Source organism: Phodopus roborovskii, unplaced genomic scaffold (assembly GCF_943737965.1).
Source record: "Phodopus roborovskii unplaced genomic scaffold, PHOROB, whole genome shotgun sequence".
In the NCBI taxonomy this organism is placed as follows: Eukaryota; Metazoa; Chordata; class Mammalia; order Rodentia; family Cricetidae; genus Phodopus; species Phodopus roborovskii.
Window position 1 is genome coordinate 1,497,221 of NW_026126485.1, and position 13,310 is coordinate 1,510,530.

At 39.7% G+C, this 13,310-nt stretch overlaps 1 pseudogene; it reads left to right on the top strand.

Moving 5' to 3' along the window:
• The first annotated feature begins 1,063 nt into the window (after positions 1-1,063).
• LOC127229726 (60S ribosomal protein L7a-like) lies at positions 1,064-4,112 on the top strand (annotated as a pseudogene).
• Positions 4,113-13,310: the final 9,198 nt, after the last annotated feature.

Sequence of the window (13,310 nt, forward strand, 5' to 3'; positions counted from 1 at the left end):
GGATGTGGGCATTTCAGAAAGAGAGAGAGATTTTAGAGGAATTCATTGATTCTGGCTTCAATTTTCTGCTACTATTCTTTCAACAGTTTATCAACATTGACCAGAACCTGGTAATACAAATATTTACAGGCCCAAAACATATTGGCTTACTGACTTTTAGTAGTAACTGAAAACCTCCAATAAAAGTTGAGTTGGTATTAATAAGAAAAGAACACAGTCAGAGTGAAAGAGAAAGACCTTTCTGAGCAAAGAGAATTTAATTCTCTGTCACACCAACTGATTCTTTAGGATAGAGGACTCTAAAATTCCAAGTTTTCCTTGAACACTGGTATTTTTAGTGTCCAGTTTTTTTTAATTATTTTTGTGTTCTTTCCTTATCAGTTTCAACTTTTTATTACTCTATGTAGTAGCTGCTTTCCTTCTGTTGGATTTATAGGGATGAAGAGCAACTGTGTGTGGTGGATTCTGAAAGCCAAAGTAGTCCTTTGAAGTGGGAGCTACTAACCAGTTCTGCAGTGGGCCAGAACGACCAACTGTACAATCTAGAGAAAGTCCTCTGACAGTAGTAGGTGCATGGCCCAGAGGAAGCAAAGGGGGTTCCAGGAGGCTTGTGGAATGTTCCAGAAAAGGTTCTTTCCTAGTAGTTCAATAAGGAAAAGAAGCATTCAGCAGCCTGCTTGTAGTAGTTAAAATACTCTTGAGCTAATTCTTTCTACAAATCAAACACATTTCAAATTCTTTTTTTTTGTTTGTTTGTTTATTTTTTTTTAAGTTCCTTGGACATGAATTTACCTCCATTTGTATTTCTCTCCTCCCAAACCACTTGAGGTATTTCTTAAACGAAAGAGTTTTATTACAGCTCTTCTGTGCCGGAAGATTCTTAAGAATTTTGCTCCTCTCTTCCTCGGGAAACAAAAAATAAAATTGTGGTGATGTCCAACAAAACCCTAATTACACTTTTTTTCCTTAAGGAATCTTTGTCTGCCCCATTGCCAAAAGAGCAGCTGACCTCAGTGGTTGCCAGGCAACACTGTCCACATCCAGGCTGCCGCCCAGCGGCCTTATGCGGTCTGCAATGACTCAAAGCTGGGAAGCTTGGTTCAGCTCTGCCAGGCACTGTAGCAGGAGACTAACAGCGTCCAGAGCAGTATTGGCCAAGATCAGGCCTGAAGTGAACTCTTGCGGCCTGAAGATTCCCGAGCAACAGCAGTCCCCTTTTGAGAAGTGGGATAATTTGTTTTTGGCAAAACACTGTTTCTTTTTTCGAGGGTGAGAAGAAAAAGAGTGTGGGAAAAGCTTTGGAAATCTTGCAAGACCTCTTGGACATGGACTATGTGTTACAAAACATATTTCTGACGAGTTAAGTGTTAACCAACCAAAAACAGACAGATTGTCTTTCCCATGTTGGCTTCAAAATGCAGCAGGCTAAGTGCCGTTGCTGAACACCCTGAGAAGTTGCGGAACCCTGTCATTTTCAAAAGCTTGTCAAAAAGCCCAGAGCACGAGAGGCCAGAACGGAGTTGCCTGTCCCTTTCTGCAGGATGTGTGCAGCCTTCTGGGAGAGAAAGAGGGGGAAAAAATGAACAATACCAAATCAAAGAGTTCCAACTGTCACTGAAGGGTGGCCCAGAATAAAACTTTCAAAGGAGAAAGAGATTCGTTTTAAAACATAATGAGTTCTCTTTGTCATTGAAAATTCACCCAAAGATGCATTTCATGACTACTTTTGACAGGCAATGATCTGAATATTTGATGTATAGAGACATTTTTTTCTTGCCCTCCAAAAGCTCCTAAGTACTCCCTGAGGAATTGGAGCCATAAGCAGATAATTATTATGCATTGTAATGTTATAGAATTCAAGGCAACAAGAAAGGGAATACTAATTCTGGTGAGAATGGGAAAGATCTTGAAAATTGAATTGTTGGAGCTTTTGTAAAATTCATTTAATTTTTAATTAACACATAAAATTCGAACATGTATGCGGTTCCCTGTGGTGTTACTACACATAGTGTTCAGATCAGACTAAACAGCTAACTCCTCAAATAGTAATAATGTCTTTGCCATAAAAATATTCCAAATCTTTCCTCTAATATTGCCAGGAAATAAGTGCACTATTGATCTCTCGTTACCCTGTAGTCCACTGGAGCTCATCTTCTCAGAGCATGCTCGTGGCCTCCTACAAGGTCCTATGGCTAAACGTAGAGTAGAAAAATTTTGGCAATGGTAGATTTTCTGAGCATGAAATGGCAAAAATATTAACTCAAAATGAATGTATAACAAACTCAAGGTGTTTATGTCAGTATGCAGTGTGACATCATGTTACTTCCTGATTGTTGTCCTGAACTCACGACGTGCACCCTCGGCAATGCCCACCCTGTAGCGACAATGCCTTAAACACTCAGCTCAGATTCCAGGCGATTGTGTGCTATAATTTGCATTGCTTTTTACCACACATTTATTCTCTGCTCTTGCAGAAACATAATTGTGTATTTACAGAATCACATCAGTGTGTTAGAACGTTTGGCTTTTAAAATCTTTGGGTAAGTCCCCTGTAAAAAAATTATTAATTTTGGCTTAGTGCTCTCTTCCAACAATTTCTGAAATGACCTTAAATATATTGATATCTTTTGTACTATATACTTAACAAAAACCAGAAATCTCAGCACTGACAATTATAAAATCAAAAATAAAATATTGATTGACTCTAACAGTAGAGTTGCCTTATGTCTAGCAGCATCAAGTATCCAGCCAAGATTCAGTTCTTCATGTGAAAATAAACAAGGTATACCCACCTTCTTAATGTAAACATTTGCTTTTGACTTAAAAAATGGTAAAGCCAGCCATTGGGGGCCTTTAATCCTAGCACTTGAGAGGCAGAGGCAGGTGGATCTTTGTGAGTTCAAGGCAAGCCTGTTCTACAGAGCTGGTTCCAGGACAGGCTCCAAAGAAATACAGAGAAAACCTGTCTCAAAAAAAAAAAAAAAAAGAAAGAAAGAAAGAAAGAAAAGAAAAGAAAAATGAAAAAGGTAAAAGCATGTATGCACTAAATAGTTGTCTTAAAACTAATTTCTTCAAAGGGGTCAAGACCAGGCTTCAGAAACCCACAGCTGTCCTGAACAAGGGGGAGCTCATGGGCCACCAGACTGATAGCTGGGAATCCAGCATTGGACCAACTCAGACCTCCTGAACATGTGTCTCAATTAGAAGGCCTGGGCAGTCTTAGGGACCTCTGACAGTGGAACCAGGATGTATTCCTGGTGCACAAAAGGACTTTGGGAACATATTCCCCATGAAGAGACACTCCCCTAACCTAGAGGCAGGAGGGAGGGCTTAGTCCCTACTCCAAATGACTTGACAGATTTTATTGATCCCTCCTGAAAGGCATCACCCTCTCTGTGAAGTGGGAGGGGGTGTGGAATGGGATGGGAGGGTGGTCAGGGGACATGGGAGGGAAAGAGAGTGGGAGGGAGGGAGAGGGAACTGGGATGGATATGTAAAATAAGAAAAAGAAAAGAGGTCTCACTATCTCAGGCTGCAGTGGCAAAGGGCCTGCCATTAACCAGCCCCCCCCCCCAGGCCCTAGACTGGCAAACAGCTACCCAGCTGCTCAAGCTTGCCCACAGGAACAGGCCATAGACAAAGCAGAAGTAAAAGCCCCTGGCCTATGCTGAGAAGAAGGCTGCTGGCAAAGGGGACGTCCCAACTCAGAGACTATCTGTCCTTTGATCAGTATCAATACAGCACCGCCTTGGGGGAGAACAAGAAGGCTCAGCTGGTGGTAATCGCCCACGATGTAGATCCCATTGAGCTGGTGGTCTTCCTGCCTGCCCTGTGTCAAAAGATGGGAGTCCCCTACTGCATCATCAAGGGAAAAGCCAGGTTGGGGCAGCTGATCCACAGGAAGACATTCTCCACTGTTGCCTTCACACAGGTTAACTTGGAAGACAAGGATACTCTGGGTAAGCTGCTTGAGGTATTGGGATCAATTACAATGACAGATATGAGAGATCTACCACCGCTGGGGAGGCAATGTCCTAGGTCCTAAATCTGTGCCTCGAATTGCCAAGCTGGAAAAGGTAAAGGCCAAAGAACTCATCATTAAACTGGGTTAAATGAACACTACTAAGATTTATATAAATATAATTACAAAATTATATTCCACAAAAAAATAAACCACAACAATGGCAATATCAGTAAGTGTGCTAATGCAAAAGGAAGGGTTCTTACCCTAGATATGCACCTAAATCTTAAATATATGTTAAGTATACAGAAATGCTAAAATTAAAGGAGGAACAAATACATTCTGTAAAACCACAATTCAAAACAAGGTGACATACAGTATTAGTATCAGATAGAAGTTACATCAAACAAAACATTTTAATAAGAATAAATAGTAGACATGATATATTTACAATAGAGTTTGTTAGCTATACAAATTTGCATGTGTCCAGCCAAAACTATTCAAAATACAGAAATCTTAAATTAAAATAAGGAGATAATAGCAAATAGCAAAGAGATTAGCATTAATTACATCAGCAATTGAGTTTAAACCTATAAATCACCAGGTAGAAGAGAGACTCTTTGAACAATTACACAGTGAATAACAAGAAATCAAGCATCATGAATTTATCTAATTGGAAGTCCTGCAGCCAGCAGATACGAACACATGTTTTTATTTCTGTTTTGTTTTTGTTAACTGTTATAACTTTGAAATGGCAAATGAATGTTCCTTGGAATATTTCTTTTAAACATATGTTTTCACCTTCTATTCCCTGCATTGCACGCTTTATGACTTATGTCTTCCATGTGTCTACTGACGAACCTTCCAGCCAGTCATAGAGTGTCTACTGTGGCTGTGATTTGAGACTGATGCATCTCCTGGGACAATCCCAACTTGACCTATGTCTTCCTCTTCAGCATTTGAGGAGTCATTAGGAGCAGATTAAGTCACCCTGATGTGAATTGAATTTAAACTTGTGGCTCAGACCTCAGACATGTTCACTTTAGCTTTCTGAAGAAAAAAGTGTCCCTGTGGGGCTTTGACTGCATTTAGAATAAGACGTATGAGTTCAACCATTACTTGTCTCTTTGGAAGTCCGCAAGATAGTACAAGGAATGAAATATACTAAACCCAAAGATCATGGACATTCACCAGCACTCTTTGTCATCTCCAAGTTAGCCTTCTATGGTCTTTCCCAAACATAGTGTAATTACTGCAGATGGCCTGGGGAAATATGCCCCTTGACCTAAGTCGATTACTACAGGCCTTTATTACAGGGCTGGGATGCTTCCTGTTTTTACTTTCCCAGTGACATAGAAAAATTAATATGCCGTCTTTTGGAAGTGACGGCATTACGATGGGCTTACTCTAGGCTGAGAACTCATTATACCACAATAACCACCATAGCAACTACTAATGTGCACATATCCTGTCAGACTCTTGCCTAACTTGGTTTCATCTGATATCACCAAAATGTTAGTCTGGAAAGAGATTTCTTGCCTCAACTTAAGAAATTTGAGACTAAAGGAATTAAAAGTGACATCTAGAACACCACATAGCTGTGTAACAAATGTATTAGAACACAGCTTTTCTAAGTCAAATGTCTCTGCTTCCTTTCTGCCTCTGAAGTCCATTTAGGTTCATGGAGCTCTGTTTATGGGAATCTATTTCACTGTTCTGGGTCATCTTGACCACACCTGGAAATATCCAAATTACACATTTGAAAAAGCGAAAATTCTCTGGAGCCAGACAACTTGGGCTCAGATTCAGATCTGAAGCACAGTATAAACTCTGCAATCTTGAAAAGGTTCCTTGACTTCCCTATACTACAGTTCTTTAACTATAAAATGGGAAGGTGAATTTTACTCCATCTTGCAATATACTCTCACCATAAATTCAAACTACATAGGATATCAACTGGTCAAGAAAGCTTTTCTACTAGAACATTGTCATTAGTGGCATACATCAGGACTGTTGTCATTAAGGTCAGGGTTTAATTTTTGTGTCCTAAGTAATGTATACGTGCTATGATACAAAGTTAGATTAAAGTAAAGGAAAATAACTCTATTTGAGGATATGCAGAGGACTATGTACTTACCCCAACTAAGGTTGGAAAGACACAGTCTGCCCACAATGCCACATTTTCCATAGGTAGGAAAATTGCCACTTCAGCCAAAATGGATTTTCTCCAAATTCAGTCTTTTCCCCTTTTCAGTAGCCAGCTCACTAACTCCTACTCATTCTTACTTCCATGTCTGCTGCTTGAAATTCCATTTGGAAAAGAGTGAAGTAGACAGACACGGACATATTAATTACCAAGAGCCCAGTGCTGGTGACAACAGACATCAATCAGCCACTGCACCCAAATATCCTCCCTCTCTCCTCCCTCCACCAGCTGCTTCCCTTCAGTCCACAACATCTGCTGGTTCAAGTTCTGAACCTAAACATGTACAATAGAAGTGTTCAGCATATGTCATGTAAAGCCAACAGGAAGCCCTGGATAATTTGATCTGCCTCAATTATCTGGGGATGATTTCGGTGCAAAAATTCCTTTGTGACCTCTCTGCTTTCACTCCTTTGTCTGAAAGTCACTTACTCTTCCTTTGTCTTCAGTCTCTACCTGCTTCTCTTCATCTCCTCACACAGCCCTGCCCGATACTAATATGGTAGTGGTTTTATGGGACAATTAGTTCATCCCTTTAATTTTAACTTTTCTGTATATTTTAGATTCAGATGCCTGCATTTTAAGACTACACACTAAAGAAAGTAGGAAAGGTGTGACTGGAGACCTTAGAGGAAAATAGAATGGTTCCTTCATGGTACACTAAAAACCACAATTCAGTGTTTGTATTGTAGCTCCAATTCTCAATTGAAGACTTAAGGGTACTGGTGTCATGTCCTTAAAGACATGATACTGCCTTCTGCATCTAACAAGGTTAATATTTAATGTTCAAGAACACATCTGAAAAGAACACAAGATGTAAAAAGAAAACAATAGATCAGCTTATAGACAAGGAAGATGATTTAAACAATCAACATGTTGGAAAGAAGTTTCACTAAAAGAACTGGAAGGACAGTAACAAAATTAAATTAGAAGAGATGTTCACAGAAATGAAGACCAACAAATGCAGATCAGACATGGATTCCAAATACCAAAAGAGATGAATGAACATAGATCCCTCCCATAAGCCCTGGTGTCATGACATATAAACATAATTAAACTAGATGAAAAAAAAAATCTTAGACACTGAGGCTAATAGAGAGAGACAATAGCTTAATTAAAGATGTCTTCCAACAGGAGGGGAAAGCAGTAATGGCACTAGCAGTTCATATTCAAACAAACTGTTTTGAATGAATAAGAGAAATTTAAAAACATTTTCAAACTTGTGAAGATTTTTGAACTTTGAACAGTTCCCACCAGAACTGTAAGGGAGTGTACATCTGAAAGATGAAAAAAATAGCTGGGTGGTGGTAGCACATGCCTTTAATCCCAACACTCAGGATGCAGAGAAAGGGGGATCTCTGAGTTCAAGGCCAGCCTGGTCTACAGAGAGAATTCCAAGACAGCCAGAAACACATAGAAAAACCCTGTCTTGAAGAGAGAGAGAGAGAAAGAGAGAGAGAGAGAGAGAGAGGAAGAAAGGAAGGAAGGAAGGAAGGAAAGAAGGAAGGAAGGATAGGGATAATGGAATGAATTTAATAAAGAATACTGACATATTATTCTCTAATGTTCATTTTAATTTTTCTGGGTTTTTTGTTTATTGCTTCATGTTACTGATCATTTTAATTTATTCTGGACATGGACATGATCTTTTGATTGCAAAATACTCATTTGTAGGTTTTTATTTGAAATTTTAATACAATATACTTTGAACTTATTCTTTCCCCTCCCCCAACTCCTTCCAGATCTTTCTCATGTCTCTACCCATCTAACTTCATGTTCTCTCTTTCTCTCTCTGCCTGTCTCTCAAAAGAAACACACACACACACACACACACACACAAAAGAGTCCTGGACATGAAGTCTTCCCTTGAGTATGGCTTATATTCCTAGTCAGATTTCACTGAAGTAAACTTATTTTCATTTTCCCAGAAGAGATCAATTACAAATAGCTTCTTAGTTATGTGTGAAAATTTGTATCTACTTCACCTTCTCAGTGCTTGGATTTTGTATGGTTAGAATCTGGGCAGGTTTGTGCATGCTGTCACAGTCTCTGTGAGTTTATATGTCTTATTGGTCCCACTGTGTCTGGAAGATGCTGCTTTCTTGGAGTCATCCGCCACCTCAGGCTCTTACAACCTTTCTGCCTCCTTTTCCACTCAATCTTTGAGTCTCGGGAGGTGTGGCTAATGAAGACATCCCATTTAGAACTGAATGCTCCAAAGTTTCTCACCCTGAACATTTTCCAGTTTGGGGTTTTGTGTTAATTCCTATCCACTGCAAGAAGCAGCTTCTGTGGTAAGGACCGAGTGATGCTCTAAATATGACAATATTTTGACAGTACCTTCTCAAGATTGGGAACACTTTTTGTGTCTGCTAATAAGAGTAACCTGACCTCCAGGCTCCTACCCTCTAACCTGATAGGAATCCTCCTCTTTCTTCTCTCCAAGGCATATACAAATCCCAAGACACATGGTACATCCTCCATAAGTCTTGAGCATTTGAATGCTTGGTCCCCAGCTGGTTGGGGAGTATTGAGAGGTGTGGACTTGATAGATGAACTATGTCATTCTGGGAGGTTTCAAAAGATTTCATTTGCTATTAGTTCCTCCGCCTCCGGCTAGTGATTCAAGGTGTGAGCTTTCACTCTTCCAGTCACCTGGTGCCTACTACCCCTGCTCCATCATCATGGCCTCTAACCTTCTGAAACCTTAAGCCACAAATAAACTCTTTCTTTTAGAAGTTGCTTTGATCACAGTGTCTTATCACAGCAACAGAAAATTAACTGCACATAGGTAGTAGCTTTCTCCTATGTTTGAGGGTCCAAACCACACATCTTAAAGCCTCAGTTTCTAAACAAAACATAGCCTATTGTGATCAATGTCAGTTTGTGTATAATTTAGTTAGATCAAACTCTATGCTAATACTTCTTTCAGAAAAAAAATGCATTGGAAAAAGTAGGAGCTCATAATACATAAAGGAATCATATTTTCTCTCTTTTGTCATTTGAGTTCGATGCAGCTGAAATTTTTGTTCTAATCAGCAACTTCATTTTAGGAAGAGTCCTTTCTCTGCTTTCACTTTCCATTGAAATGGCCTTCCCCTTCAGCCTGCAGCCACTCTACACAACTTTCCTTCTGCTTAGCACACATCTCCTTTGCTTCCTCATCTACTCATAGGAAAAGTATTTTCCTTTCCCTCCACAATTAATGTCAGCCTACATAAACATATTTCCCCCAAGCCCTTGATCTCCAAAGAGAGTGTCACTCACATCCTGAATCCCACCAACCCCTTCAACACCATGATGACTCTCACAGAATTTTCAGACCTAGCTGGATACATTGGCTTTTTCCATCTTGATTGATATATGCATATGTGTCTGGCAGGTTTATTAACAACAGATTTTAGATGCAAAGATAAAGTTTACATAATTGGGACATTCAGAAGATTAAAATATAGAAGGAAATTTTTGCTGGAATGATAACCATCCTCCTCCTACTCACACAGGGATGTGATATGCAGAGCAAGAAGATGACAGGATGTGAGGCGTAAACGAGGAGGCTACAAGGATCCCTGATTGAAGCATCTCCTCCCACCCTCACTCCTCAGCACCAACACTGCATCACAGATAACTGCTGGACCCCTCTGTGAGGGTCAGGAATGCCTTTGAATGAATCATGCTTTAAGACTAATAGTCTAGGCTGGAGGGATAGCTCAGCCATTAAAGGCTAGGCTCACAACTATAAATATAAGACTAATAGTCTAGTAAAGAAGAGGCCAAACTACTTTATCTCATGTAAAGTGTTTTTTCAAATGCTGAAATTTGCTACCAGTTGAGAGTATTTTCTCAGGAGATGCTGAACAATAAATAGGAAGAATGCCAAAAGTCAACACTGCTCAAAATAGGGACTGACAAGCTTCAGGCTATCCCAAGGGAGAAACCAGAAAACCTACATCCATCATTGCTATCTTTACCATGAACTCTTAGCACAGCTCTGCAGAGCTTGTGGCTCTGGACTTCAATAAGCAACATAGGGTTTGTATACTATCTGCATTTTCATATTTATATTTGTATATCTATAAATTAAATTCTGAGCAAATACAGCTTCTCTCTCAATTCAGCTATCCCATGAACCGAGCCTTCCATAGACCTTTCTAACTCTTCAAATACCCAAGAATCCTCCTTAGATTACATACAAATTCCTTTTCCATTCAACCAAATAAAATAACCACCATGAGCGAATGGTTGTTTTGAGACTCTACTATTTGCTGCAAAGAGCAGAACAGTATAACAGTTATCTGTTAATGATGGACCCAAAGGATCCCAGATGTCTTCTTTTTTAAAACTTATATAACATCGTGTGTGTGTGTGTGTGTGTGTGTGTGTGTGTGTGTGTGTGTGTGTGTGTGTTTTCCTGGAAGGGGGGCATGATGTGTGTTCCACAACTTGCATGTAGAAGTCACAGGACAATTTACAGGAGGTTGCTCTTTCCTTCCACCATGTATGTCCTAAGAATCAAACTCAGGTGTCGGGCTTGGTGGCAAGACCCTTTCTCCACTGAACCATCTTGCTAGTCTAAGGCAGCTACCTTCTTATTAAAGCTGCATCTGTGTGACATTAAGAATCTTAATTACCTGTCTCCTTACCTAACAAAAACAACTTAAACAAGAAAGGGTTTATTTTGGTTCCTAGTACCAGGGTATTCTCCATCATATGGAAATCAGCAGCAGGAACTTGAGGCAGCTGGTCTCCTTGCATCCACAGTCAGGAAGCAGAGGGAGATGAATGCCTGTGTTTGGCTAGCATCTTTCTTTTTATACAGTCTAAGAACCAAGGCCAAGAAATGACATCACTCTACTCTAAATGAAGGGATAAGATGGATCTCACCACCTTAATTAACTTTATCAAGATAAAACATGTCAAAAAACACCATAAACTCAATAATTCTCACAGGTATGTTTGGATACCTGTCTCCTAAATGATTCTGTCAGCATTTAAGACACAGGCAGAAAGCACAGATCCCATCACCATCCATAGAAAACCAAGGATTTCCCCTAGACTTTTAGAGATTGCAACTCAGGCCAAATCATTATTAGCAACTTTGATGCAGAAATGAAATTAAGGACTATTGCGGTTTAATAAGGATCAGGATAAACAAATAGGCCGAATATATGTTTATTCATGGAGAAATAACTTACAACCTAGACAGACGAACACCAGCAAGATCCACGGGATGCTCTCCTCTCCAAATACTGGAAAGAGGAAGGCAGATAGGAGCTGCCAGATAGACACTGTGTAGCCGCAGAAGGAGTAACATGTCAGAGCATTATGGGTAAGCCACAGCCTTGTGGCAATAAGTAGATGAATAGAAATGGTTAATAAGAGACAGCTAGCCAATAAAAAGCTTGAGCAATAGGCCATACAGTTTATAGTTAATATAAGACTCTGTGTGTTTATTTTCGACAGAAGGCGGTAGGCAAGGCAGAACAGAAACTTCCATCTACATGGGACTTATGACAGACTCATGTGGAACCAAAGGCATTGGGTAGCCCCATCCCTCCAGCTCTGCAGATTGCTGCATAGACAATCACTTAATCCACATCCTCTCCATGTACACAGTTTTCCTCAACATATGACCTGTGGTTCTGGAATATCCAAGATTCTAGGGTCTCCATTCCAACCTGGGCTTCTCCTTCACAACTTTACACAGTGGCCTCTCCAGGTTTCCTTCTAGGGACTCTGCTGCTGCCATACATTGCCTAGCTTTGAATATCTTTAAAAATGGTGGTGTAAGACTCTCCAATGCCCTCAGTCTTGCAACTTTTATGTCAATGAAACAGGTGCCATATGGACAATCCTACTAAGTCCCTACTGCCCTTGCCCCCCTGGACCACATTTGTGTACTGCCCCAAGGAAATACTTTCCTAGGCAGTTGTTGTTGAAGAACAGTGAATCTCCTCAGCTGCATTCTTAGTTCAAACTGTTTTCTTCCAAACAAATGTATATTTTCACAAGTGGGAGCCTTGAGTGAGTTTTCTTCCCTTAGGATCCCTAAGGGTGAGATGTTTCTTATTCATAGCTATAGTCTGTCTATCAGCACACACTTTGGTTGCAGTTTAACTTGCCTAAGCTGTGTGTGTGTGTGTGTTTTTTTTTTTTTTTTTTTTTTTTTTTTTTTTTGTATCTTTTGGCTTTTATCTCAATGTAGACCCAGATAAATGCAATAAAAGGAAACACAACGCTAATATGTATTGAAATTTCCTCTACTAAACAGATTATCTTTTATCCTTAAATTCAATTTCTCTCAAGTTCTTAGGACACAGGCAGAATGAAGAAAGATTACTAACCAAAGTATCACACAAAGTATCCTAATTCCTGGTAGAGTCCTTTTTCCCCTCTGAAACTTTGTTTGCTGGGCCTCTACTCTCTGTATGTATCTCATTAGTCTTGTCTTCCAGACCAGAATGGCCTCTTTGGCCATGTCCCCAGCTTTTAGAACTTCTCTAGCTCAAGTTCAAATTTCCACATTCCAGCCACAAAACACATTCAAGTACCTGAGAACCACATGATTTGGTTTATCATGGCAATGACTCCATTTCTTGGCAACAATTCTTAGTTTCTTGTCTTTGCTATGATTATATATTCTGATTAGAGCAACTTAAAGCAGAAATGGTTTATTATGGCTCACAGTTCTAGGATACTATCATCATTTGGAACTTGTATCAAGAGTTTGGGGCACCTACTCATCTTGCATCCACAGCCAGAAAACAGGACATGAGTGTTCATGTTCAGCTACCTTCTTCCTTTTTATTCAGTTCAGACCCCAAACCCAAAGAATTGTACCACTGTTCTTTAGGGTGGATCTTCCTACTTCAGTTAATGTGGTAAAGGTAATTCCTCACAGGCATGCCCAAAAGCTAGCCTACTGAAAATAATCCCCCACAAATGTATAAGGAGAGTCATCTCTTAGGTAACCTAGATCCCATCAAATTGACAATTAACACTATCACACTGGGAAAATTCTCTGTGTTTTACTTTCTTATCTATAAAAAGAGAATATTGGTATTTATTGAGTTGATAATAGAATATTTATAGTAATGATGTTTCCCATCTTACAGATTTTCACAACATTTAAGAGCTAGGTAATAA